This window comes from Pseudophryne corroboree, chromosome 12 (genome assembly GCF_028390025.1).
Source record: "Pseudophryne corroboree isolate aPseCor3 chromosome 12, aPseCor3.hap2, whole genome shotgun sequence".
NCBI lineage: Eukaryota > Metazoa > Chordata > Amphibia > Anura > Myobatrachidae > Pseudophryne > Pseudophryne corroboree.
Window position 1 is genome coordinate 161,904,091 of NC_086455.1, and position 26,946 is coordinate 161,931,036.

Below are 26,946 nucleotides of genomic sequence, written 5' to 3' on the forward strand. Positions count from 1 at the left end.
TTTTTTGGCATTAAACTGTAATTGCCACATTCTTGACCATTTCTCTAGTCTACCTAGAACATAAATATTTGCTTTATTCCTCCCTGTAGTTATATCACTTTTCCTTTTTAATCTACTACAACGTCTACTGAATTATTCTCCCTGTTTCTGTTCTCAAGTATTGCAAAAGGAGACAGTGGGGGTCATTCCAAGTTGATCGCACGCCTATGGGGGAGTGTATTTCTGCATAACAGGGCTGCGATCGCTTGTGCAGCCCTGCTATGCTAAAAAAGTTTTGTGTAGAACAAGACCAGGGTAAGAGTTACTTACCCTGTGCGATCAATCCAGCGTTGCAGGTCCTGGAATTGACGTCAGACATCCGCCCTCCAAACGCCTTGACACGCCTGTGTTTGGATCTCCACGCCCAGAAAACGGTGAGTTGGCGCCCGGTTCCGCCTTCCTCCAGTCAAACTTTTTGTGGTCGCCACTGCGACTGCTTTCTTTGTTAGCGGCGTCACTGCCCTGCGCAATGCGGCTGCCGCACATGCGCAGTTCTGACCCGATCACACGGCTGCGATCGGGTTGGAATGACCCCCAGTGTGGGGTTTAGATGATAATAAATAAATAAATATTTTTTTGTAAAACAGTGCTAATTTCTTTGTAAATAGGTGGTTTCTGATGGTATCCGGTTTCTAGGTCGACAGTAACTAGGTCGACCATTATTGGTTGACACTACCTAGGTTATCATGGTTTCTAGGTCTCCAGGGTCTCCAGTTCGACATGTTCTAGGTCGACAGGTCAAAAGTTCGACATGAGTTTTTCATTTTTTTTTTTTTGAACTTTTTCATACTTAACGATCCACGTGGACTACGATTGGGATTAGTAACCTGTCCGAAGCATGGCGAGGGAAGCGAGGGGACACAGTGCACTAATTGGGGTTCCCGGTCACTGTTCGGAGAAAATTACATTAAAAAACATTAAAAAACTCATGTCGACCTTTTGACCTGTTGACCTAGACCATGTCGACCGAGCATCCCTGTTGACCTAGTTACTGCCGACCTTCCGTACCACACCCGTTTCTGACCTGACCTGTTTGTCGAAAAATATAGATCCATTGTGTATTTGAAGTTTTTGGTAAAGTACGTAATGTTTTTGAATAGATTTTAGACTGCTCTCATTCATTCTGAATGTAACTCATTTCACATCTTAGTTACTTCTACGCCTTTTGCAAACTTTCCTCCGGTGAAGTTAGTTTTCAAAAATTTGTTGTCATATTTGTGCACAGTATTTATCGAGCCACTAGAGGGCGCTGCAGATTACTGCATGTGAGTGATATATGTTTTTGATGACTGGTTACAAAACCGCATTGGAACAATGGAATCTGCATAGGGTGATTCTAATTATCACATTCTGTAACGGAGAAAAACACAGCAAGTGGCGTTCAAGACTATTCTAAGATATTATTAGCACTACAAGGGAACCTGCTAATGAATCTTAATACATCAAGCATGTTTCTATATCGACCATGCTTTATAGCTAGGACAGAAGCCCATTTTATTTGAACAAGGGATGGAAAACAAGATTTCAAAGAAACCTCCAAAACTGCTAAGTATGCCTTCATTAATGCTGCAAAGGCGATTATGAAGCAATCTATCTTGTTTGGGCGAGCCGCTGCGTTCCCCAGGGTCTGTGACTCCGGCTCATATCCATATGGTTCGGTTTGGTACATGCTACTAGTAAAAGCATTGGGACTTTTTGTGCTGGGCTACACCTGTTACCAGTGCCGGATTAAGGTATGTGGGGGCCCCTGGGCAACAAATTTGTGGGGCCCCCACACACTGTCCTCACAACTGAAAAAAAAACCCATTGGAGTAGGAGTATAGCATTTACCTGCCTCCTCTCCGTCTTCCTCGGCAGCTGAGCTGTTCCTTTACTGCTGCGGCCGCCGAGGAGCTTCACTCACAGCAGTGTGAAGTCTTGCGAGATAATGTCAAATCTCACGAGACTTCACACTGCTGTGAGTGAAGCTCCTCGGCGGCCGCAGATGTAAAGGAACAGCTCAGCTGCCAAGGAGGACGGAGAGGAGACAGGTAAATGCTATACTCCTGCTCAGATGTGTGTTTTTTTCAGTTGTGAGGACAGTGTGTGGGGGCCCCGGGAAAACCGCCCCTTCTGCCCCGCCGTTAATCCGGCTCTGCCTGTTACACCTCATTTTCCCTCCTGCCGGAACTACAGATTGAGCCGACTCTTCTGGGGCAGATGTATTAACCTGGAGAAGTGATAAGTGCAAAGTGATAACGCACCAGCCAATCAGCTCCAATATGTAAATTGACAGTTAGGAACTGATTGGCTAGTGTGTTATCACCTTGCACTTATCACTGATTTATCAATTCTCCAGGATGAATACATCTGCCCCAATATGACAGCTTCTGTCATTTGGCGCTTAATAGCACGATATGATGTCACATGTCAGCCATTGCTGTCCCTCAGGGGTAGATTTACTAATGTTTCTGATAATAAGTGAACAATCAGATATTAGCTCTCACTTCTCTATTGCACTCTAGAAAATTATAGACAGAATCTGATTGGTTGCTAATGGGCAAAACCTCCTCTTGCCTGTTTTAGAAGCTTTAGTAAATCGACACTTAGGGCTATATTAACTAAAGTGCGGGTTTATAGAATTGGAGATGTTGCCCATAGCAACCAATCAGATTGTACTTAGGCCCTCATTCCGAGTTGTTCGCTCGTTAGTGGTTTTCGCAACGGAGCGATTTGTCGCAAACTGCGCATGCGCAATGTTCGCAGTGCGTCTGCGCCAAGTAAATTTGCCAAAAAGTTAGGTATTTTACTCACGGCTTAACGAAGAAATTTCTTCGTTCTGGTGATCAGAGTGTGATTGACAGGAAGTGGGTGTTTCTGGGCGAAAACTGGCCGTTTTATGGGTGTGTGCGGAAAAATGCTGCCGTTTCTGGGAAAAACGCGGGAGTGGCTGGAGAAACGGGGGAGTGTCTGGGCGAACGCTGGGTGTGTTTGTGACGTCAAACCAGGAACGAAACTGACTGAACTGATCGCAGTGGCAGAGTAAGTCTCGAGCTACTCAGAAACTGCTAAGAAATTTCTATTCGCAAATCTGCTAATCTTTCGTTCGCAATTCTGCAAAGCTAAGATTCACTCCCAGAGGGCGGCGGCCTAGCGTGTGCAAAGCTGCTAAAAGCAGCTAGCGAGCGAACAACTCGGAATGAGGGCCTTAGTATTTATCTAGCACCTTCTAGAACAGAGGTTCTCAAACTTGGTCCTCGTGGGCCCACACAGTGCATGTTTTGCAGGTCTCCTCACAGAATCGCAAGTGAAATAATTAGCTCCACCTGTGGACCTTTTAAAATGTGTCAGTGAGTAATTAATTCACCTGTGCACCAGCTGGGTTACCTGCAAAACATGCACTGTGTGGGCCCACGAGGACCGAGTTTGAGAACCTCTGTTCTAGAAGATAATTGCTAGAATCTGATTGGTTGCTAAAAGCAACATCTTCACTTCTATAAACCTGCACTTTAGTAAATATACCCCTTAGAGAGGTGTGAAATGATGATCCAAGAAAACAAAGGGTGCTGCAATTAAGTCTGCTTCATCTGTACACCTGTGTTAGTGTTTACAACTAGTTGCTTGCTTTTAACGGGATGTGGTCAGTCACAATACTAACAGCAGAATCCTGATGGTCAGAATCCCGACAGATCCCGACAATAAGTACTGGGGTTAAGGACAGGTAATAGTGGGAGAGTTAGGGATAGGCTGTGGGGAGGCGAGGGTTAAGGTTAGGCTTCAGGAGGGGAGGTTAAGTATAGGCTACGGGAGTGGGAGGTTAGGGTTAGGCTGCAGTAGGGGAATGTTAGGGTTAGGCTGTGGGAGGAAGAGGCTAGGATTAGGCTGCTGGAAGATAGGGTAAGGGTTAGGCTGTGGGAGGGGGAGGTTAGGGTTAGGCACTAGGGGGAGTGTTAGGTTTAGGCTGCAGGAGGGAGAGGTTACGGATAGGCTGCGGAAGGTGGAGGTTAAGGTGAGGCTGCTAGTGGGGGAGGTTAGGGTTAGGTTGCGGAAGGGGAGGGTTAGAGTTAGGCTGCGGGAGGTGGAGGTTAGGGTTAGGCTGCGGAAGGGGAGGGTTAGGCTGCGGGAGGGGGAGGTTAGGGTTAGGTTGCGGAAGGGGAGGGTTAGAGTTAGGCTGCGGAAGGGGAGGGTTAGGCTGCGGGAGGGGGAGGTTAGGGTTAGGCTGCTGGAGGGGATGTTAGGGTTCGTCTGTGGGAGGGGACAGTTAGGGTTAGACTGTGTGTGGGTGTGGGGGGGTGGGATTAGGGTTAGGTTGCAGGAGGGGTGGGTTAGGATTAGGGGTAGGCATATGGTTAAATTACTCACCTGAGTCCGTCGGTGTGCTGCTGTCGGCATCCCGAGACCATTGGGATTTTCACAGCCGGCATTTCATGCCCAACCCCTTATATCTGCCTACAATGGTTCATCCACTGTTTTCCAGCTGTAGAAGTGAGATATTCAGAATTAAATATTTTATTCAAAATGTAATCAATGAAAGATGCATCTCTCTGTAATGACACATCAGCAGGCCTGTTAAACAAGTCCTACAATGGGTTGGGATCAGGTGACCGGCGGTGTTGATCCCAGTGGTCAGAATATCACCCCATTCTGTATATAACAACTGCTGATGTTACACCAGTGGAGCCTATTTGGTGCTTTCTATATCACCTTGTTTCAGCCTAAAGTTTGCACTGAATACTAAGTATATATTTGCAGGAGTTACTCGCGCTTGTAAAAGAATTTAAACTGTATTCAATAAAACATGAAGCCGTTCCCAGGGAATTCTAGCTTAAGCACAAGCTTTTATGGACTTACCAATATTACCACTGGAAACCATTCAGCTAATAAACTGCGCGACTTTAAACACTCCAGTTGAAGGAAAAATATTTTAAGTGAAATGTTTTACAGCAATCGGGCATGTAAAGTGTAAGCTAGATGCCATTAAATCATCATAATACATGGAACGTTAGTTACAAAGAACAGATCCGATCTGAGAGAGAGATGCTTAATATAACCCATCGCCAAGAAGAATTCCTGATATCTTGGACTGTAGCAGAACATATCACTCTCCAAAGTGCATATAGCAAGATAAGAAAAAGGCAAAAACATCATGGGAGAAATCGTTTCATTCTACCAGTGCAGTCTGATGCTTATGGCTTAAACATGGGATTTCTAAGCTGAATAAAGTTGAAACATCAAGAAATCATTAATGACCAAGACAAGCTAGAGTCTACACCATTCTACATTAATTCATGGATGTTTTGTCTGCTTCGTAAAGGTGCAAGCACAGCTACACAGTTGAGAGGGGTGTGCAATAAGTTTCTGGATGTGCAGTACATAGGTAGAGTAGACACAATAAGACTTGTTCTTCACAAACTTGTTATGGAGCACAACAGAGGCTACTGGAGAGCCATGATCTTCTACCACTACAAGAGTGGTCTACAACAGCAGCAGAGTTTTGGCTGACTGCAATAAATGTCCCGAACCACTGTGTTTGAGAGGTTTGCAGAATTTTGGAGTGAGAGATGGTCCACCATCAAAGAAAACCCTCTCTCTCATTCTCTCCCTTCCCATCTAATCGGGCTACCCATCAGCATCCATTGCTTCAAACTAGTGATGTGCACCGGAAATTTTTCGGGTTTTGTGTTTTGGTTTTGGATTCGGTTCTGCGGCCGTGTTTTGGATTCGGACGCGTTTTGGCAAAACCTCCCTGAAATTTTTTTGTCGGATTCGGGTGTGTTTTGGATTCGGGTGTTTTTTTTTACAAAAAACCCTCAAAAACAGCTTAAATCATAGAATTTGGGGGTCATTTTGATACCATAGTATTATTAACCTCAATTACCATAATTTCCACTCATTTTCAGTCTATTCTGAACACCTCACACCTCACAATATTATTTTTAGTCCTAAAATTTGCACCGAGGTCGCTGGATGGCTAAGCTAAGCGACACAAGTGGCCGACACAAACACCTGGCCCATCTAGGAGTGGCACTGCAGTGTCAGGCAGGATGGCACTTCAAAAAAATTGTCCCCAAACAGCACATGATGCAAAGAAAAAAAGAGGCGCACCAAGGTCGCTGTGTGACTAAGCTAAGCGACACAAGTGGCCGACACAAACACCTGGCCCATCTAGGAGTGGCACTGCAGTGTCAGACAGGATGGCACTTCAAAAAAATAGTCCCCAAACAGCACATGATGCAAAGAAAAAAAGAGGCGCAATGAGGTAGCTGTGTGACTAAGCTAAGCGACCCAAGTGGCCGACACAAACACCTGGCCCATCTAGGAGTGGCACTGCAGTGTCAGGCAGGATGGCACTTCAAAAAAATTGTCCCCAAACAGCACATGATGCAAAGAAAAAAAGAGGCGCACCAAGGTCGCTGTGTGACTAAGCTAAGCGACACAAGTGGCCGACACAAACACCTGGCCCATCTAGGAGTGGCAATGCAGTGTCAGACAGGATGGCACTTAAAAAAAATAGTCCCCAAACAGCACATGATGCAAATAAAAAAAGAGGCGCACCAAGGTCGCTGTGTGACTAAGCTAAGCGACACAAGTGGCCGACACAAACACCTGGCCCATCTAGGAGTGGCACTGCAGTGTCAGGCAGGATGGCACTTCAAAAAAATAGTCCCCAAACAGCACATGATGCAAAGAAAAAAAGAGGCGCACCAAGGTCGCTGTGTGACTAAGCTAAGCGACACAAGTGGCCGACACAAACACCTGGCCCATCTAGGAGTGGCACTGCAGTGTCAGACAGGATGGCACTTCAAAAAAATTGTCCCCAAACAGCACATGATGCAAAGAAAAAAAGAGGCGCACCAAGATCGCTGTGTGACTAAGCTAAGCGACACAAGTGGCCGACACAAACACCTGGCCCATCTAGGAGTGGCACTGCAGTGTCAGGCAGGATGGCACTTCAAAAAAATAGTCCCCAAACAGCACATGATGCAAAGAAAAAAAGAGGCGCACCAAGGTCGCTGTGTGACTAAGCTAAGCGACACAAGTGGCCGACACAAACACCTGGCCCATCTAGGAGTGGCACTGCAGTGTCAGACAGGATGGCACTTCAAAAAAATTGTCCCCAAACAGCACATGATGCAAAGAAAAAAAGAGGCGCACCAAGATCGCTGTGTGACTAAGCTAAGCGACACAAGTGGCCGACACAAACACCTGGCCCATCTAGGAGTGGCACTGCAGTGTCAGACAGGATGGCACTTCAAAAAAATTGTCCCCAAACAGCACATGATGCAAAGAAAAAAAGAGGCGCACCAAGGTCGCTGTGTGACTAAGCTAAGCGACACAAGTGGCCGACACAAACACCTGGCCCATCTAGGAGTGGCACTGCAGTGTCAGGCAGGATGGCACTTCAAAAAAATTGTCCCCAAACAGCACATGATGCAAAGAAAAAAAGAGGTGCACCAAGGTCGCTGTGTGACTAAGCTAAGCGACACAAGTGGCCGACACAAACACCTGGCCCATCTAGGAGTGGCACTGCAGTGTCAGGCAGGATGGCACTTCAAAAAAATTGTCCCCAAATAGCACATGATGCAAAGAAAAAAAGAGGCGCACCAAGGTCGCTGTGTGACTAAGCTAAGCGACACAAGTGGCCGACACAAACACCTGGCCCATCTAGGAGTGGCACTGCAGTGTCAGACAGGATGGCACTTCAAAAAAATAGTCCCCAAACAGCACATGATGCAAAGAAAAAAAGAGGCGCAATGAGGTAGCTGTGTGACTAAGCTAAGCGACCCAAGTGGCCGACACAAACACCTGGCCCATCTAGGAGTGGCATTGCAGTGTCAGACAGGATGGCACTTCAAAAAAATAGTCCCCAAACAGCACATGATGCAAAGAAAAAAAGAGGCGCAATGAGGTAGCTGTGTGACTAAGCTAAGCGACACAAGTGGCCGACACAAACACCTGGCCCATCTAAAAGTGGCACTGCAGTTTTCTAGCGAGAGGATGAGTGCTTCCATCCTCATGTGAATCTGAACCACTAGCCATGAACATAGGCCAGGGCCTCAGCCGTTCCTTGCCACTCCGTGTCGTAAATGGCATATTGGCAAGTTTACACTTCTCATCAGACGCTTTAAATTTTGATTTTTGGGTCATTTTACTGAACTTTTGTTTTTTGAATTTTACATGCTCTCTACTATGACATTGGGCATCGGCCTTGGCAGACGACGTTGATGGCATTTCATCGTCTCGGCCATGACTAGTGGCAGCAGCTTCAGCACGAGGTGGAAGTGGATCTTGATCTTTCCCTATTTTAACCTCCACATTTTTGTTCTCCATTTTTTAATGTGTGGAATTATATGCCAGTATCAATAGCAATGGCCTACTACTATATATACTGCGCACAACTGAAATGCACCACAGGTATGGATGGATAGTATACTTGACGACACAGAGGTAGGTAGAGCAGTGGCCTTCCGTACCATACTGCTATATATACTGGTGGTCACTGTCAGCAAACTGCAAAACTAAAATGCACCACATGTATAGAATCTAGATGGATAGTATACTTGACGACACAGAGGTAGGTAGAGCAGTGGCCTTCCGTACCGTACTGCTATATATGCTGGTGGTCACTGTCAGCAAAACTCTGCACTGTACTCCTCCTATATAATACTGCTGGTCCCCATCCCCCACAATAAAGCAGTGTGAGCACAGATATATGCAGCACACTGAGCACAGATATGGAGTGTTTTTCAAGCAGACAACGTATACTGGTGGTCACTGGTCAGCAAAACTCTGCACTGTTCTCCTCCTATATAATATTCTGGTGGTCCCCAGTCCCCATAATAAAGCAGCGTGAGCACAGATATATGCAGCACACTGAGCACAGATATGGAGTGTTTTTCAGGCAGACAACGTATACTGGTGGTCACTGTCAGCAAAACTCTGCACTGTACTCCTCCTATATAATACTGCTGGTCCCCAGTCCCCACAATAAAGCAGTGTGAGCACAGATATATGCAGCACACTGAGCACAGATATGGAGTGTTTTTCAGGCAGACAACGTATACTGGTGGTCACTGTCAGCAAAACTCTGCACTGTACTCCTCCTATATAATATACTGGTGGTCCCCAGTCCCCACAATAAAGCAGTGTGAGCACAGATATATGCAGCACACTGAGCACAGATATGGAGTGTTTTTCAGGCAGACAACGTATACTGGTGGTCACTGTCAGCAAAACTCTGCACTGTACTCCTCCTATATAATACAGCTGCTCCCCAGTCCCCACAATAAAGCAGCGTGAGCACAGATATATGCAGCACACTGAGCACAGATATGGAGTGTTTTTCAGGCAGACAACGTATACTGGTGGTCACTGTCAGCAAAACTCTGCACTGTACTCCTCCTATATAATACTGCTGGTCCCCAGTCCCCACAATAAAGCAGTGTGAGCACAGATATATGCAGCACACTGAGCACAGATATGGAGTGTTTTTCAGGCAGACAACGTATACTGGTGGTCACTGTCAGCAAAACTCTGCACTGTACTCCTCCTATATAATATACTGGTGGTCCCCAGTCCCCACAATAAAGCAGTGTGAGCACAGATATATGCAGCACACTGAGCACAGATATGGAGTGTTTTTCAGGCAGACAACGTATACTGGTGGTCACTGTCAGCAAAACTCTGCACTGTACTCCTCCTATATAATACAGCTGCTCCCCAGTCCCCACAATTAAGCAGTGTGAGCACAGATATATGCAGCACACTGAGCACAGATATGGAGTGTTTTTCAGGCAGACAACGTATACTGGTGGTCACTGTCAGCAAAACTCTGCACTGTACTCCTCCTATATAATACAGCTGCTCCCCAGTCCCCACAATTAAGCAATAAGCACAAATATTTGCATCAACATTAATAAACAGAGAGGACGCCAGCCACGTCCTCTCCCTAACATTTCCAATGCACGAGTGAAAATGGCGGCGACGCGCGACTGCTTATATAGAATCCGAATCTCACGAGAATCCGACAGCGGGATGATGACGTTCGGGCGCGCTCGGATTAACCGAGCCATACGGGAGAATCCGAGTATGCCTCGGACCCGTGTAAAATGGGTGAAGTTCGGGGGGGTCGGTTTCCGAGGAACCGAACCCGCTCATCACTACTTCAAACAGTCACCTCTTCATTCAAGGCGTATCAGACCTCCTGATAATACCCACTTTCTCACTCTGTGTCACAATCTCGTTTCTCACCCACTCCCCTCTGGATAGTAAATTATCACGTGTAGGCACTCCTTGCTTGTCCCACGTATATGTTTTTTTCTTTGCCTGTTCTTTATTATGTAACCATATATGTATATTGTCTACTTTCCCATTGTACTGCTCCATGTATCTATGGGGCACCTTAAAAACGATAATCAGTGACAGCTCCAGAGGTGGGGCTTTAGCACAGTCCAAAATTTAAATAGGGGAACCACAGCAACTGTCAGTGAGTCCCGGCCGGTGAAGTTTGGTAGTGTTTGGGATGGCAGTTGGTGTGACTTCCCTATTAAAATTTTGAACTGCGATGCAGCCCCACCTCTGGTGATGCTACTGGGGATATTAATAATTTTTAAGTGCTTCTTAGCCTTCTAGATGGTCTAGATTGCATGTTTCTGAACATCACATTTTTCTAACTGAAATCACTTAGTGTTCATCTAAATAGAGTTAAATACCAGGCTCAGGAGGAGACCATTCACTTCTAATGCTTTACTGCTCCTCATCTCTTTCCTGTTCCTCGTGCCTTTACTGCTCCCCATCTCTTTACTGTTCCTCATCCCTTTACTGTTCCTCATCTCTTTACTGTTCCTCATCCCTTTACTGTTCCTCATCTCTTTACTGTTCCTCATCTCTTTACTGTTCCTCATCCCTTTACTGTTCCTCATCCCTTTACTGCTCCCCATCTCTTTACTGTTCCTCATCCCTTTACTGTTCCTCATCTCTTTACTGTTCCTCATCCCTTTACTGTTCCTCATCTCTTTACTGTTCATCATCTCTTTACTATCCCTCATCTCTTTACTGTTCCTCATTTCTTTACTGCTCCTCATCCATTTACTGCTCCTCATCCCTTTACTGCTCCTCATCTCTTTACTATTCCTCATCTCTTTACTGTTCCTCATTTCTTTACTGCTCCTCATCCATTTACTGCTCCTCATACTGTATCTTTACTGTTCCTCATCCCTATACTGCTCCTCATCCCTTTACTGCTCCACATACTGCATCTTTACTGTTCTTCATCCCTTTACTGCTCCTCATCCCTTTACTGCTCCTCATCTCTTTACTGCTCCTCATCTCTTTCCTGTTCCTCGTGCCTTTACTGCTCCTCATCTCTTTACTGTTCCTCATCCCTTTACTACTCATCATCTCTTTACTGTTCCTCATACTTTTACTGCTCCTCGTCCCTTTACTGCTCCTCGTCCCTTTACTATTCCTCATCCCTTTACTGCTCCTCATCTCTTTACTGCTCCTCATCCCTTTACTGCTCCTCATCCCTTTACTGCTCCTCATACTGTATCTTTACTGCTCCTCATCTCTTGACTGCTCCTCATCCCTTTACTGCTCCACATACTATATCTTTACTGCTCCTCATCCCTTTACTGTTCTTCATCCTTTTACTGCTCCTCATCTCTTTACTGTTACTCGTCCCTCTACTGCTCCTCATACTGTATCTTTACTGTTCCTCATCTCTTTACTGCTCCTCATCCCTTTACTGCTCCTCATACTGTATCTTTACTGTTCCTCATCCCTTTACTGTTCCTCATCCCTTTACTGCTCCTCATCTCTTTACTGCTCCTCATCCCTTTACTGCTCATCATCGCTTTACTGTTCCTCATCTCTTTACTGTGCTCCTCATCCCTACTATTCCTCATCTCTTTACTGCTCCTCATCTCTTTACTGCTCCTCATTCCTTTACTGCTCCTCATCTCTTTACTGTTCCTCATCCCTTTACTGCTCCTCATCTCTTTACTGCTCATCATCGCTTTACTGTTCCTCATCTCTTTACTGTGCTCCTCATCCCTACTATTCCTCATCTCTTTACTGCTCCTCATCTCTTTACTGCTCCTCATTCCTTTACTGCTCCTCATCTCTTTACTGTTCCTCATCCCTTTACTGCTCATCATCGCTTTACTGTTCCTCATCTCTTTACTGTGCTCCTCATCCCTACTATTCCTCATCTCTTTACTGCTCCTCATCTCTTTACTGCTCCTCATTCCTTTACTGCTCCTCATCTCTTTACTGTTCCTCATCCCTTTACTGCTCCTCATCTCTTTACTGCTCCTCGTCCCTTTACTGCTCCTCATCTCTTTACTGCTCCTCATCCCTTTACTGCTCCTCATACTATATCTTTAATGCTCCTCATCTCTTTGCTGTTCCTGATCCATTTATTGTTCCGCATCCCTTTATTGCTCCCCATCACTTTACTGCTCCTCCCCATCCTTTTACTGCTCCTCACCGCTTTACTGCTCCTCATCCCTTTACTGCTCCTTATCTTTTTACTGCTCCTCCCCATCCTTTTACTGTTCCTCATCCCTTTACTGCTCTTCATCCCTTTACTGCTCCTCATCTCTTTACTGTTCCTCGTCACTTTACTGCTCCTCATACTGTATCTTTACTGTTCCTCATCCCTTTACTGATCCTCATCTCTTTACTCTTCCTCATCCCTTTAGTGCTCCTCATCACTTTACTGTTCTTCATCCCTTTAGTGCTCCTCATTTATTTACTGTTGCTTGTCTCTTTACTGTTCCTCACCCCCTATACTGCTCCTCACCACTTCACTGCCGTGCATCCTGTTACTGTTCCTTACTCCTTTACTGGTCCTAAATGCTTTACCACTCCTCACCACTTTCCTGCACCTCCCCATCCTTTTACTGCTCCTCACTGATTTACTGCTCCTCATCCCTTTACTGCTCCTCATCTCTTTACTGCTCCCCATTCCTTAACTGCTCCTCATACTCTATCTTTACTGTTCTTCATCCCTTTACTACTCATTTCTTTACTGCTCATCATCCCTTTACTGCTCCTCATACAGTATCTTTACTGCTCCTCATCTCTTTACTGCTCCCCATCTCTTTACTGTTCCTCATCCCTTTACTACTCCACATACTGTATCTTTACTGCTCCTTATCCCTTTACTGCTCTTCATCCCTTTACTGCTCGTCATCTCTTTACTGTTCCTCATCTCTTTACTGCTCTTCATCTCTTTACTGCTCCCCATCCCTTCACTGCTCCACATACTGTATCTTTACTGCTCCTCGTCCCTTTACTGCTCTTCATCCCTTTACTGCTTCTCATCTCTTTACTGTTCCTCATCCCTTCACTACTCCTCATACTGTATCTTTACTGTTCCTCATCCCTTTACTGCTCCTTATCTCTTTACTGCTCCTCATCTCTTTACTTTTCCTCATCCCTTTACTGCTCCTTATCCCTTTACTGCTCCTCATATCTTTACTTTTCCTCATCCCTTTGCTGCTCCTCATCACTTTACTGTTCCTCATCCCTTTACTGCTCCTCATCTCTTTACTGTTCCTCATCCCTTTACTGCTCCTCATCTCTTTACTGTGCTCCTCATCCCTTTACTGCTCCTCATCCCTTTACTGCTCCTCATCCCTTTACTGCTCCTCATCTCTTTACTGCTCCTCATCCCTTTACTGCTCCTCATATTTTTACTGTGATCCTCATCCCTTTACTGTTCCTCATCTCTTTACTGCTACTCATCCCTTTACTGTAACTCATACTATATCTTTACTGTTCCTCATCTCTTTACTGCTCCCCATCCCTTAACTGTTCCTCATACTGTATCTTTACTGTTTCTCATCCCTATACTGCTCCTCATCTCTTTACTTTTCCTCATCCCTTTGCTGCTCCTCATCCCTTTACTGTTCCTCATCCCTTTACTGTTCCTCATCCCTTTACTGCTCATCATCGCTTTACTGCTCATCATCGCTTTACTGTTCCTCATCTCTTTACTGTGCTCCTCATCCCTACTATTCCTCATCTCTTTACTGCTCCTCATCCCTTTACTGCTCCTCATCTTTTTACTTTGCTCCTCATCCCTTTGCTGCTCCTCATCTCTTTACTGCTACTCATCCCTTTACTGTAACTCATACTATATCTTTACTGCTCCTCATCTCTATACTGCTCCCCATCCCTTAACTGCTCCTCATACTGTATCTTTACTGCTCCTTATCCCTTTACTGCTCCACATACTGTATCTTTACTGTTCTTCATCCCATTACTGCTCCTCATCACTTTTCTGCTCCACATACTGTATCTTTACTGCTCCTTATCTCTTTACTGTTCCTCATGCCTTTACTGTTCCTCATCTCTTTACTGTTCATCCCCATCCTTTTACTGCTCCTCTCCACTTTACTGCTCCTCATCCCTTTACTGCTCATATTTTTACTGCTCCTCCCCATCCTTTTACTGTTCCTCATCCCTTTCCTGCTCATCCCTTTACTGCTCCTCATCTCTTTACTGCTCCTCATCTCTTTACTGTTCCTCATCCCTTTACTGCTCCTCATCTGTTTACTGTTCCTCATCCCTTTACTACTCCTCATCTCTTTAGTGCTCCTCATCTCTTTACTGATCCTCATCCCTTTAGTGCTCCTCATTTCTTTACTGTTCCTCATCTCTTTACTGTTCCTCACCCCAATACTGCTACTCATCTGTTTACTGTTCCTCATCTCTTTACTGCTCCTCATCTGTTTACTGTTCCTCATCCCTTTAGTGCTCCTCATCTCTTTACTGTTCCTCATCCCTTTAGTGATCCTCATTTCTTTACTGTTCCTTGTTTCGTTACTGTTCCTCACCCCAATACTGCTACTCATCTGTTTACTGTTCCTCATCTCTTTACTGCTCCTCATCTGTTTACTGTTCCTCATCCCTTTAGTGCTCCTCATCTCTTTACTGTTCCTCATCCCTTTAGTGATCCTCATTTCTTTACTGTTCCTTGTCTCTTTACTGTTCCTCACCCCAATACTGCTACTCACCACTTCACTGCTGTGCGTCCTATTACTGCTCCTTACTCCTTTACTGGTCCTAAATGCTTTACCACTCCTCATCCCTTTACTGCTCCTTCCCATCCTTTTACTGCTCCTCACTGATTTACTGCTCTCCATCCCTTTACTGCTCCTCGTCTCTTTACTGCTCCCCATTCCTTTACTGCTCCTCATACTGTACCTTTACTGCTCCTCATCCCTTTACTGCTCCCCATCCCTTTACTGATCCTCATCTCTTAACTGCTCCCCATCTCTTTATTGCTCCTCATCCCTTTACTGATCCTCATCTCTTTACTGCTCCCCATCTCTTTACTGCTCCTCATCCCTTTACTGATCCTCATCTCTTTACTGCTCCCCATACTGTATCTTTACTGCTCCTCATCCCTTTACTGCTCCCCATCCCTTTACTGCTCCCCATCTCTTTACTGCTCCTCATCCCTTTACTGGTCCTCATCTCTTTACTGCTCCCCATCTCTTTACTGCTCCTCATCCCTTTACTGAACCTCATCTCTTTACTGCTCCCCATCTCTTTACTGCTCCTCATCCCTTTACTGATCCTCATCCCTTTACTGATCCTCATCTCTTTACTGATCCTCATCTCTTTACTGCTACTCATCTCTTTACTGCTCCTCATCCCTTTACTGATCCTCATCCCTTTACTGATCCTCATCCCTTTACTGATCCTCATCTCTTTACTGATCCTCATCTCTTTACTGCTACTCATCTCTTTACTGCTCCTCATCCCTTTACTGATCCTCATCCCTTTACTGCTCCCCATCTCTTTACTGCTCCTCATCTGTTTACTGGTCCTCATCTCTTTACTGCTCCCCATCTCTTTACTGCTCCTCATCCCTTTACTGAACCTCATCTCTTTTCTGCTCCCCATCTCTTTACTGCTCCTCATCCCTTTACTGATCCTCATCCCTTTACTGATCCTCATCTCTTTACTGATCCTCATCTCTTTACTGCTACTCATCTCTTTACTGCTCCTCATCCCTTTACTGATCCTCATCCCTTTACTGATCCTCATCTCTTTACTGATCCTCATCTCTTTACTGATCCTCATCTCTTTACTGCTACTCATCTCTTTACTGCTCCTCATCCCTTTACTGATCCTCATCCCTTTACTGCTCCCCATCTCTTTACTGCTCCTCATCTCTTTACTGATCCTCATCTCTTTACTGCTCCTCATCCCTTTACTGATCCTCATCCCTTTACTGATCCTCATCTCTTTACTGCTCCTCATCCCTTTACTGATCCTCATCTCTTTACTGCTCCTCATCTCTTTACTGCTCCTCATCTCTTTACTGATCCTCATCTCTACTGCTCCTCATCCCTTTACTGATCCTCATCCCTTTACTGATCCTCATCTCATTACTGCTCCTCATCCCTTTACTGATCCTCATTTCTTTACTGCTCCTCATCCCTTTACTGATCCTCATCTCTTTACTGCTCCCCATCTCTTTACTGCTCCTCATCCCTTTACTGATCCTCATCTCTTTACTGCTCCCCATCTCTTTACTGCTCCTCATCCCTTTACTGTTCCTCATCTCTTTACTGCTCCCCATCTCTTTACTGCTCCTCATCCCTTTACTGATCCTCATCTCTTTACTGCTCCCCATCTCTTTACTGCTCATCCCTTTACTGATCCTCATCCCTTTACTGATCCTCATCTCTTTACTGATCCTCATCTCTTTATTGCTACTCATCTCTTTACTGCTCCTCATCCCTTAACTGATCCTCATCCCTTTACTGATCCTCATCTCTTTACTGATCCTCATCTCTTTACTGCTACTCATCTCTTTACTGCTCCTCATCCCTTTACTGATCCTCATCCCTTTACTGCTACTCATCTCTTTACTGCTCCTCATCCCTTTACTGATCCTCATCCCTTTACTGCTCCCCATCTCTTTACTGCTCCTCATCTCTTTACTGATCCTCATCTCTTTACTGCTCCTCATCCCTTTACTGATCCTCATCTCTTTACTGCTCCCCATCTCTTTACTGCTCCTCATCCCTTTACTGGTCCTCATCTCTTTACTGCTCCCCATCTCTTTACTGCTCCTCATCCCTTTACTGATCCTCATCCCTTTATTGCTCTTCATCTCTTTACTGCTCCTCATCCCTTTACTGATCCTCATCCCTTTATTGCTCTTCATCTCTTTACTGCTCCTCACTGCTTTATTGCTAAGTTAGAGGAAAACCACTTCAATGTTTTATTTATTGGTTAAGACACTTATGTATTAATAATTGCGACAGAGCTGCAATTATTAACAGTCCTCAACATTATGGACATCCCAGAACATTGTAGGAGTCTTTCATATTTTTGAAAATGAGTCTTCCTCACACTTCCTTACACTGCACCAGTTTCTGGAAAAACTTTGGTGGAGGATAGAGGCTGCAGGAGAGGGATCACAAGATCCAATATCCCTATAGGCATAAAGCAGCTACCGCCATCTGAGGCACTAAGCAGCTGCTGCCTTCAATACCAAGCTCCGAAAAGTGACACTTTATGTAGCTCGGTACATGGGGTCAGACTGCAGATCCCACTGAGAATAATGGTGACTTCAGTCTACAGCGCTAATTTTCTTTTTGAAGGAGATTTTTGAGATATCTCCTGCAATATCCCCATGTTTTAAGTCAAAATGGCTTGATACATAAATGTACAAATAGACCCAAGCAACCAATGTACGTCACTTCACTGGCAGTTCCCCATAACGTTTATACGAACAAGAAGTAAGCGTTCAGTCTGCATACTACGTTCGCTGATCAATTGGCTGGAAAAGAGATCATGACCAACTCACTGGACCAAAATAAGAAGAGAAAGAGACACTTTTGTTAATATTTCAGAGTTAAACTGCTCCAGTAAGTGGACAACTTCAAGCCCATCGTGCAACTTTGGGATGACTCGGAACGCTGACTGCGAGCCAGGCCTGATTCCCAATATAAGCGCTTGACACCACTAATGCTCTTGAGCTTGAATGAATGGGACTCCCCACCACCGTGTCCCAGGATCTTACTCCTATGGTTTTGGAATGAGATGTTCAACAAGCACACATGGGTGTAATGTTTGTGTTCCCCCTTTAGGCCAGTTAGTGTAAGTACACATTTGTATCAGAAGCAGCTGCATTAGTAGTTGTGCCAACATTGACAATTTCCTCACCATGTTCTAAAGAGAGAGAACTATTGGCAACCTTTTGAAGGCCTCCTCTGCTTCAAACGTACCCTCTGGCCTGGTAATAAAAGAGACCGCTGGGATGTGGGTAGCATTGGAAGGGGGGGGGGGGGAAGGGCTACACCTATTGACTGCACAGTGCGATGACCCATTAGGAAACTGTCTTTTATCGGTGAGCAGTATGCACTGCAGGTACAAGCTCCGGGTAGCTGTTGTGCAAATGTTTGGCAGTAACGCTGATTTTCCTAACTCGTAGGCATATCTGTGGCTTTCTGAATCCATAAACATCTGACAGGACCGTGGAAGAGGACTGTATCTGAAAGTGTTTATACAAAAGAATTCCATCTGTCCGTCTGTTTACAGTTCACATGTGAAGAGAGCAGGCAAAACCTCTAAACCGGAGGCCATGCAACCAAACACACACAAAAAACCTCTTGCATGCTAAAAATAATTATTTAAATTAAGATGTATGGAGCATTTTTATTGGATGGGTATTAAAAAAAAAATGATGCTTACTCGTTAGATCAACATATGCAAACAATTGGGGATGGACTGTGGAAAAGGCTCGTTCTTAGTTGTAATCTTGTAGGAATGTGCATTAACATAATACCGGCAGACAATAGCGGAGGTAGAGGGTCACCAATGGGGACATGTTACTAGTCGCTCCCTGTAAACGCATTCTTAGTCCTGGCCTGCAGACTGCCTATTGTTCCTCTCTCTGGGTTATTGCGCAAGCCTTTGATGTAGACTAGCATTTCGTTTTAACAATTTGCAAGAGGGGGGGGGGGGGGAGTAACAATTAACAGAGTAGGATGTAGGATATCCCCCGGTGATGTTAATCAGCTACAGAATTTACGCTACTGATTATAGGTTGCTATTGTGTTTCAAATTAGCATAATCATCCAGTAGGCAATGTAGGCTCCTGCCTAGGGCCCAGCGATTGCTGACAATCCTATATTACGCCAACCCCTTTTGATTTGGGTTTTTGGTCAAGGAGGCTCAAACCAGTATCTTGCCTAGGGCCCCGCTCTCCCTAAGGATGCCTGATGCTTCCTGAGTGAAGTGGGCAGTCCGGGCGGCTTGACGATGCAATATGTGCTGAGCCGAGGCACCGCTACCCCCCACCCCCCTTCATCACTAACTTGGCTACCCGAGAGCAGCTGAAAAGTCAGCAACTATGACCCAAGCTCATTCAGCAGAATAGTCACTTTGGGAGCAGGAAAACATGGGGATAGAATGGGCCAGATTGGCCCCATATAGATATTATCAGTGTTTGCAGTTTGCAGCATACAGTGGTATAATATTGAAGCCATAGTGGCATACTGGTACTTTCAGACTCTTTGACTTCCCCCTTCTGGGGTCATGGCACTGCATAGGTGGGCGGTGTGGGAGTGTGATGGAGAGATTGCATCACCATGGCTACGTTATCAGCTATATGATGCCGAGATTACCATTATTGTAAAATGGGGGCGTGGCTACGATGATGGGATTCAGAGTAAATTGCATCATCAGCCGCCCAGACCGGATGTGGGAAGGCTTCTGGAGACTTGAATATTCTTCTGGGTGACCAGGAGCACCACCCAAGATTTGGGAGCCTCCTGGCCTAGTGACATACTTATATACATACGTCTCAGTGCAGTTTTTTTTGCCAGAAAAATATCCACTGAATGTATGATCTCAGGGCATTTTGTGCCTAATAAAATTAGTCATATTGGAGGGCACTGTAAAGTCAATTCAGCTGAAACTGATGTTCTGGTCAGAGGCGTGGTAAGGCCTGGTGGCATTGTACACTGCGCATCCTGCATCTTTTATAGATACGGCATTGATCCTTGTAAAACTTTATTCCACTTAACAGAAAGAACAAACATGGAGTACTTTACGGACAGATTTTTGCAGACTGCATGTTATTATCAGTCTCTGTTGTATTGTCACAATCCGCTCAAGTACCACAGTCCCACCAGTGCTGCCCTCTCCAGTGGTACTACTCTGCAATGTTCCATCCAGTCTGGTTCCATGCTGTTTTGTAATCCTGCAAGCCCTTTTTAATTACCTGGCTGCACCTTTGACTGTCTTAATTGAACCTGCTCCACATTGCTACAGTATGTGGCCATATCATTGTGTCAGATTCCTGTACGTCTGGTTACCTTCTCTTCCAGCCGGACTGTGTTCCTTGGGCTTCTGGTCTCCCTGTGTCACCAGTATACGGCTCCAGTGCTATAGAGAAAACCTGTTCCTGTTTTGCTTCATAGCATTCTGCTCCAGTGATATCCAGTAAACCTGCTCCCATATTGCTTCACAGCATTCTGTTCTAGTGCTATCTGAAAAACCTGCACCAGTGTCCCTACACTGGACATTCCGAAAACCTGCATCATCACCTGTTTTTGGACATTTATTTAGCAGGGACTTACCTTGTTCATATATCTGTTCCTGTGTCTCTCACCTTACTGCTTCCAAGCCGCTCAGCATTACACCATTATCATCATCATCACCTTTTTCTGGACATACGAGGGGTGTACTAAGTGAGCATTAAATGTTTTTAAGTATTTACAGAGGGGTCTACTCTATGCAAAGTTGCATGCGCCCAAACCACTTGGTGAAGCAGCTGGACCAGTCCGAAGCAGGTATTTCGTCTACATGCTGGATGAAGATCTTCACTGCAGCTTCCGGTGACGCAAAATGAATCCCATGCATCTAGTGCTTGATTTGTAGGAACACGAAGAAGTCACAGGGGCCAGGTATGGACACTATGACGGAAGACAGAGCTCCTGGATGCGTTCATGGGCCAGAAAATTAACCACTTTCCTGAACTTGTGGGCAGGGTGCATTGTTGTGATGGAGAAGGGCACCACGAGCGCAAGTTCTTGGACAGCACCTGGAAATGGCTTCCAGCACTTGCAGCAGGCAATGGTTGACGCACTGGCCCCAAGAGATAGTGGGCTGCTCCACGAGTGGTACAGTAGGTAGATGACCAGTCTAACTGCCACCATGTGCTTGACCACACTGCGCTGACTTTGGAATTTCTGTGGCGACGTACCTCCAACTGGGGTACACTGGGCCAACTGTTGTCTGGTCTTGGGGTCGAAACTGTAGATCCATGATTCATCACAACTGATGATCTTACAGAGTTTGAGTGACTGCCTTTAAACCTGGCCAGCATGTTGCGGCACCATGTCACCCGAGCCTCCTTCTACTCTCGAGTCAGCTGATGGGGTAGCCAGCATAAAGAAACCTTGCTCAGGCCTAGCATTTCGTGGATTATCAAGCGGATGGATCCCTGTGTGATGCCTATCTCTTTCATGGTCACCCTGACGCCCATCTCAACTATGGCCCGCATGGCAGGTGGACACAGGTTGGCTGCAGCACTCCTCGTCTTCCAGGGATCGTCTCCTGTGCTGAAATTCTGCGGAACCACTCTAACACAGTTGTTCGGAATGGAGTTTCCTCCCCTAAAGCAGCCCGCAGTCAGTCAAAACTTTCCTGGTGCCACAGACCACTTGTAGTGGCAGAAGATCATGGCTCTCCAGAGGCTTCTGTTGAGCTCCATAATGAGTTTGTGAAGGAAGTGAACGTGCTGCCTTCTTCAGTGTGCAGTGCTACTTATATATGATTCTGTGGCTTAACATTTCACAAGAACACAACCAGACAGATTGTGTCTACTCTACCTATGCACTGCACATCCGGACAGGGGCGTAAATTCATCCCAGTCGCCCGGAAGCAAGCTGGAGTTTGGTGCCCCCCTCCCATTAAGAAAATCAATCTATCTATCTATCTATCTACCTACACACACACACACACACACACACACACACACACACACACACACACACACACACACACACACACACACACACACACACATTACAGAATTATATAGATAGCGCTCTCAGCTGGTGTACAGGAACCACAGCGCACAGTGAATTGGCAGGGCTCCAGCTGGGATGTAGCTAATACTGATACCGGGAGCCCGACCGCCAAGAATGCCCCACTGCTGCGCCAGGGCTATTCCCACTTGTGGGAACAGAACCTGTGGCGAGTGCAGCAAACCACCGAGCCCGCAGCGTGGCGAGCGCAACAAGCCTGCAAGGGGCTTTTTCCTGTGCCTGCCTCCACTGCCGGCATTCTTTCACCCGGGAACCCGGCGTCGGTGTTCTGACCACCAGGTTCCATACCCAACGCCTCCAGCTACGCTGTGATTCAGCTGTCTGCAGCATGCAGAAACAGCATTCACCGGTGGGTCCCATTACATAAACCAGCAGCGGTGGGTACACGGTCACTTGCTGCAGCATAGGCTGAGCGGTACTAGGTGCTGTCCTGCCCCTATTGCAGGTGTTATCAGTGCTCCTGGGACAGAGACAATTCACTTTGCAGTAGCAGCGGGTGCACCGCAGAGCTCCACTGGAAGAGCAGCGGTCACACTTGGATCCCGCTGTGAACCACACAGGTGCTGCTGTACATGCAGGTGCCCCTCAGGGCTTGGAGCTCGGAGGCAGGCGACTCCATTGCCTCTGGAAGTTACGCCCCTGCATCCGGAAACTTATTGCACACCCCTTTTATATCAGCAGTGAGAAGGGTCCGATTGGCCCATAGGGGTGCAGAGTAAACCCCCGGTAGGAACCCCATGCCTGAGGGCCAACCCTCTCCTTTAGGAATCAGGTTTTAGACTGTGCACTTGAGTTAAGCATTATACATAAGCTACATGGCTATGGTGTATTCACTACAGTGCATTTCTGTTATTAATCTGTTACATTATCATGCAGGCACTAGAAGCATTTACTACATACTTGCCTACCCTCCTGGAATAGCCAGGAGGCTCCCGAAAATCTGGTGGCCCTCCTGGCCCCCTGGAAAGGTGGGCAAGTCTACCTCTTTCCCTGTTAACCCCCCGCACTCCCCCTCGGGCATCCACGGCAGAGAACAAGAGGGAGGTCCGAGGAGATCCGACGACGCGATTCGCACTGAGTTGCGTCATCATAGCTCCGCCCATGCTCTACAGTGCCTGTTTTCGCTGTGCTGTAGAGCAGGGGGGGAACGGAGCGACAATGATACAATTGTGAGGCCACGCCCCCGGACTGCCCACCTCCCTGCTGGCCACGCCCCATACAGCCCATCACCAGCCATACCCTCGGACGGCCCACCTTGTTGCCGGCCATGCCCCCATGAGCCTACCACGCTGCCACCTCCCGGAGGAGGGGGCAGCAAATTAGGCAAGCATGATTTACTATATTTATTTATAAAGGGGCCCAAATATACAATCTCTAACTATTAGCCAAGCATCTGTGGCGGCTGGCCACACCCCTAAGCATGGGCCCCAATCACGACATTCATTATTAATTGCTATTGGCCCACACATTTGAAGTTTTTGACTCACGGTTGCGGAGGCAGTTCCAAATCTGCACGAGCAATTCAGTATTGTTCCAGTGCGGAGGCAGCTACTTCCAAATGCAGCTGTCCCATTATATCCCCACCCCTGCTACTCTCGCCACTAATTAGTAGCAGCAAAAGTATTCACTGCCAAGTTCTTCCTGCCAGTGTCAGTGCGCATGTGTGAATTGAGTTCATGCATGCGAGCTGCGAGGTCTGGGGAAGGCGGAGAGGTACCAACGGTGTGGGGCTCAGCATAGAGGCACTCAGCAGGATAGCATAACCTCACCTCCTACAATCTCATTATCTGTTGATGGCACTACTATCTCCTCTTGCCCCCAAGTGCGCTGTCTTGGAGTAATCCTTGACTCCTCCCTCTCCTTCATACCACACATTCAGCACCTCTCACAAACCTGCCGTTTTCATCTAAAAAACATATTTCCAGGATCAGACCCTTTCTGACCCAGGATGCCACTAAGACTCTTATCCACTCACTGGTCATCTCCAGACTGGACTACTGTAATCTCCTCCTGACTGGCATTCCTGATACATACCTCTCTCCACTCCAATCTATCCTCAATGCTGCTGCCCGGCTCATCTGCCCTCACCAAACGCACTACGTCCACCTCTCCTCTCCTACAAAACCTTCACTGGCTCCCCTTCCCTTTCAGAAACCAATTCAAACTTCTCACACTCACTTACAAAGCCCTCACCCACTCCTCTCCCATCTATATCTCTGACCTTATCTCCCTTTACACTCCCACCCGTCCTCTTCGCTCTGCTAATGCACGCCGACTCTCCTGTCTTCTGATTACTTCCACTCAGAGGTGGATTGGCCATAGGGTTTACAGGGAAGATTCCCGGTGGGCCGACGCACCCGTGGGGCCTGTTTTGTTTGAGGACATGTGGTCCTTTTTATAGACATAATGAATAAGACGCAAAATATTTTGCATATATGAAAATGACTTTGGCACTTAGCCTGTGATTGCAGATGATCTAGTGTATGCTCTGCCTGCTTGGCTGACATATAAGATTGAGTGAATAGTGATTGGGATATGGTTGGTGTAATAAGCAAGAAAATATATCTTTCTAAAGAATTATATAGTTTCCTAAATTCTGAAGGTGTATCATATAATGTGCTCATAATATTTAATTTTATTTCTTTTTAACTTCCCCCTTGATGCTGGACATGCCCACTATCTGGAAAGTCTTGGGGGGAGGGTGCTGCTGCCACGGCCCATGGCTAGAACTTACACCTCTGGTGCTGCCCATGTGGGGCCACAAGTACAAATTTTTCGAGGGCCGCTTTTTGTTCCCAATCCGCCCCTGCTTCCACTCCTACCTCCAAGATTTTTCACGTGCTGCTCCACTTCTCTGGAATTCCCTACCTCTCCCCCTCAGACTCTCCACCTCTCTACAAAACTTCAAACGGGCTCTCAAGACCCACTTCTTCACCAAACCTAGCCAAATCTCATCCTAACCCTCTGTTCCATGCTCTCTATGTACCCCATCTGTGTCACCCCTGTCTGTCTACCCCTCCCCTTTAGATTGTAAGCTCTCACGTGCAGGGCCCTCTTCCCTCATGTGCTTATCCTTTTTCTTACTTTAATAATCTTCAACTGCACCAAATCCAGCAGTCCTCTGCCACCTGATACTTATTCCAGTGTCATCTGCTGATGTAGCTATATTTATTTATATATCCTATATTTGTCATGAATCGACTCACCACGGTGACATCTGTCCGCCGCTGCGGACTCCGTCCTGGGTCCCTGCGTTCATCTGTCATCCGCGTCTCTGCCATCAGACGCCATCCTGGGCCTGGGAGCGCTCCTGTGATAGCGGGCGTGTAGCACGCCGCGTTCCCGCTAGGCCGCGGCATGGGCGCCGCCATGACAGCCTCCAGCAGTCAGCATACGGCAGCCAATCCGGTGCTTGGCCGCACCCACTTTTCTTCACTCCACCAATGACTGTGTAACAAGGGGTATATATGAAGCTGCAGGATCAGTCTGCAGGCATCCTGAACTTTGTGTCACTCCTGCGACTCATGTGTAAGGATCTGGTTCCTGATTCCTCCGTGTACCTGGATACCTACCTGCTGTTCCGTGTTCCTGGCTATCTACCTGAGACTCTGTACTCCTGGTTACTTCTCACAGCTCCGTGGAACTACAAGCCCCAGCAATACCTGCTTCCATCTACAGGCTTCACACTCACCACCATCTCTGTGTGCTTCAGCCTAGCAGTAGAGACTGACTCCAGGTGTGTTCCATCTCTCCACCTGTGATACAGCTTGCATGCTGCCAGTGCCTCATCACCTGCACTGTGGACATAGTCAGACTCCTGCCTCTGCTACCAGGTTTGCCATACAACACCATCTCTGCTGGTTCCATGTTTTAATCTGCTCTGGTTCCCATACCAGAATATTCTCTGCCAAGTTATCACTCATCTGTTATCATCTCTACCGGTTATCATTTCATCAGTCACCATTCATTCTGTTACCATAGACTTTCAGCTGCCACGCTGTACAATTGACATTTGCATTTCCTACTGTTATTCTCTGCTGCCGTTTTGTGAACCATCTGTTTAATAAATATCATTGCGCTCATGCGCAGAAACATAATCCAGCCTCCTCGTTTTCTCCCATCCACCTCCACTGACCCACTAGCGCCCCCTCCGGGGACACAGACAAAACCAAGTCTGACAGTAAGTTCAGGATCGATGGACTCGGATGGTGGACGGAGTGTGGGGTCAGAGGCCTTGCAAAATCTGGTCTCCCGTTTGGATGGTCAAGAGGCTGCGCAGCAGCAGATGTTCCAGTTCCTGCAAGGGATGTCCTCCCGGATAGATACACTACAGCAATCCCTGCCTAGTGTACACACTTCTACAGTTCCTGTTACTCCAGCACCTGCCAGTACTGTGAGTCCTTCTATGCCGGCTGCATCAGCTCCAGTGTCACGTCTGCACCTGCCCGTGCCAAGCAAGTATGATGGCAGCCCAAAGTTATGTCGCGGGTTTCTCAACCAATGTGAAATCCAGTTTGAATTGTTGTCACATAATTTCCCAACGTCAAGATCCAAGGTTGCCTACATCATCTCTCTACTTTCTGGATCTGCTTTGAGTTGGGTGTCTCCTCTGTGGGAACGTGCCGACCCTCTGATTAACAACTATGCGGAATTCGTGTCAACCTTCAGACGGATCTTTGACGAGCCTGGTCGTGCAACATCAGCTTCTGCCGACCTAATCCAACTTCGTCAAGGTACCCGTAGTATGGGACAATATGTCATCCAGTTCCAGACGTTGGCCGCAGAGATTCAGTGGAACAATCAAGCCCTGGTAGCAGCTTTCTGGCATGGACTCTCT

General features: G+C 46.6%; 2 long non-coding RNA genes across 2 annotated transcripts in view; one reads left to right on the forward strand and one right to left on the reverse strand.

Annotated features, from left to right (window-relative positions):
• Positions 1-4,482, reverse strand: part of LOC134980567 (uncharacterized) — a 48,305-nt gene extending 43,823 nt beyond the window's left edge. The window contains exon 1 of the long non-coding RNA XR_010190433.1: positions 4,381-4,482. This is a non-coding gene — a long non-coding RNA (uncharacterized LOC134980567). The remainder of the gene's footprint in view (positions 1-4,380) is intronic.
• LOC134980568 (uncharacterized) overlaps positions 1-26,946 on the forward strand; it is a 132,453-nt gene that overhangs the window by 43,936 nt on the left and 61,571 nt on the right. The gene's annotated exons all lie outside the window — the stretch shown is intronic.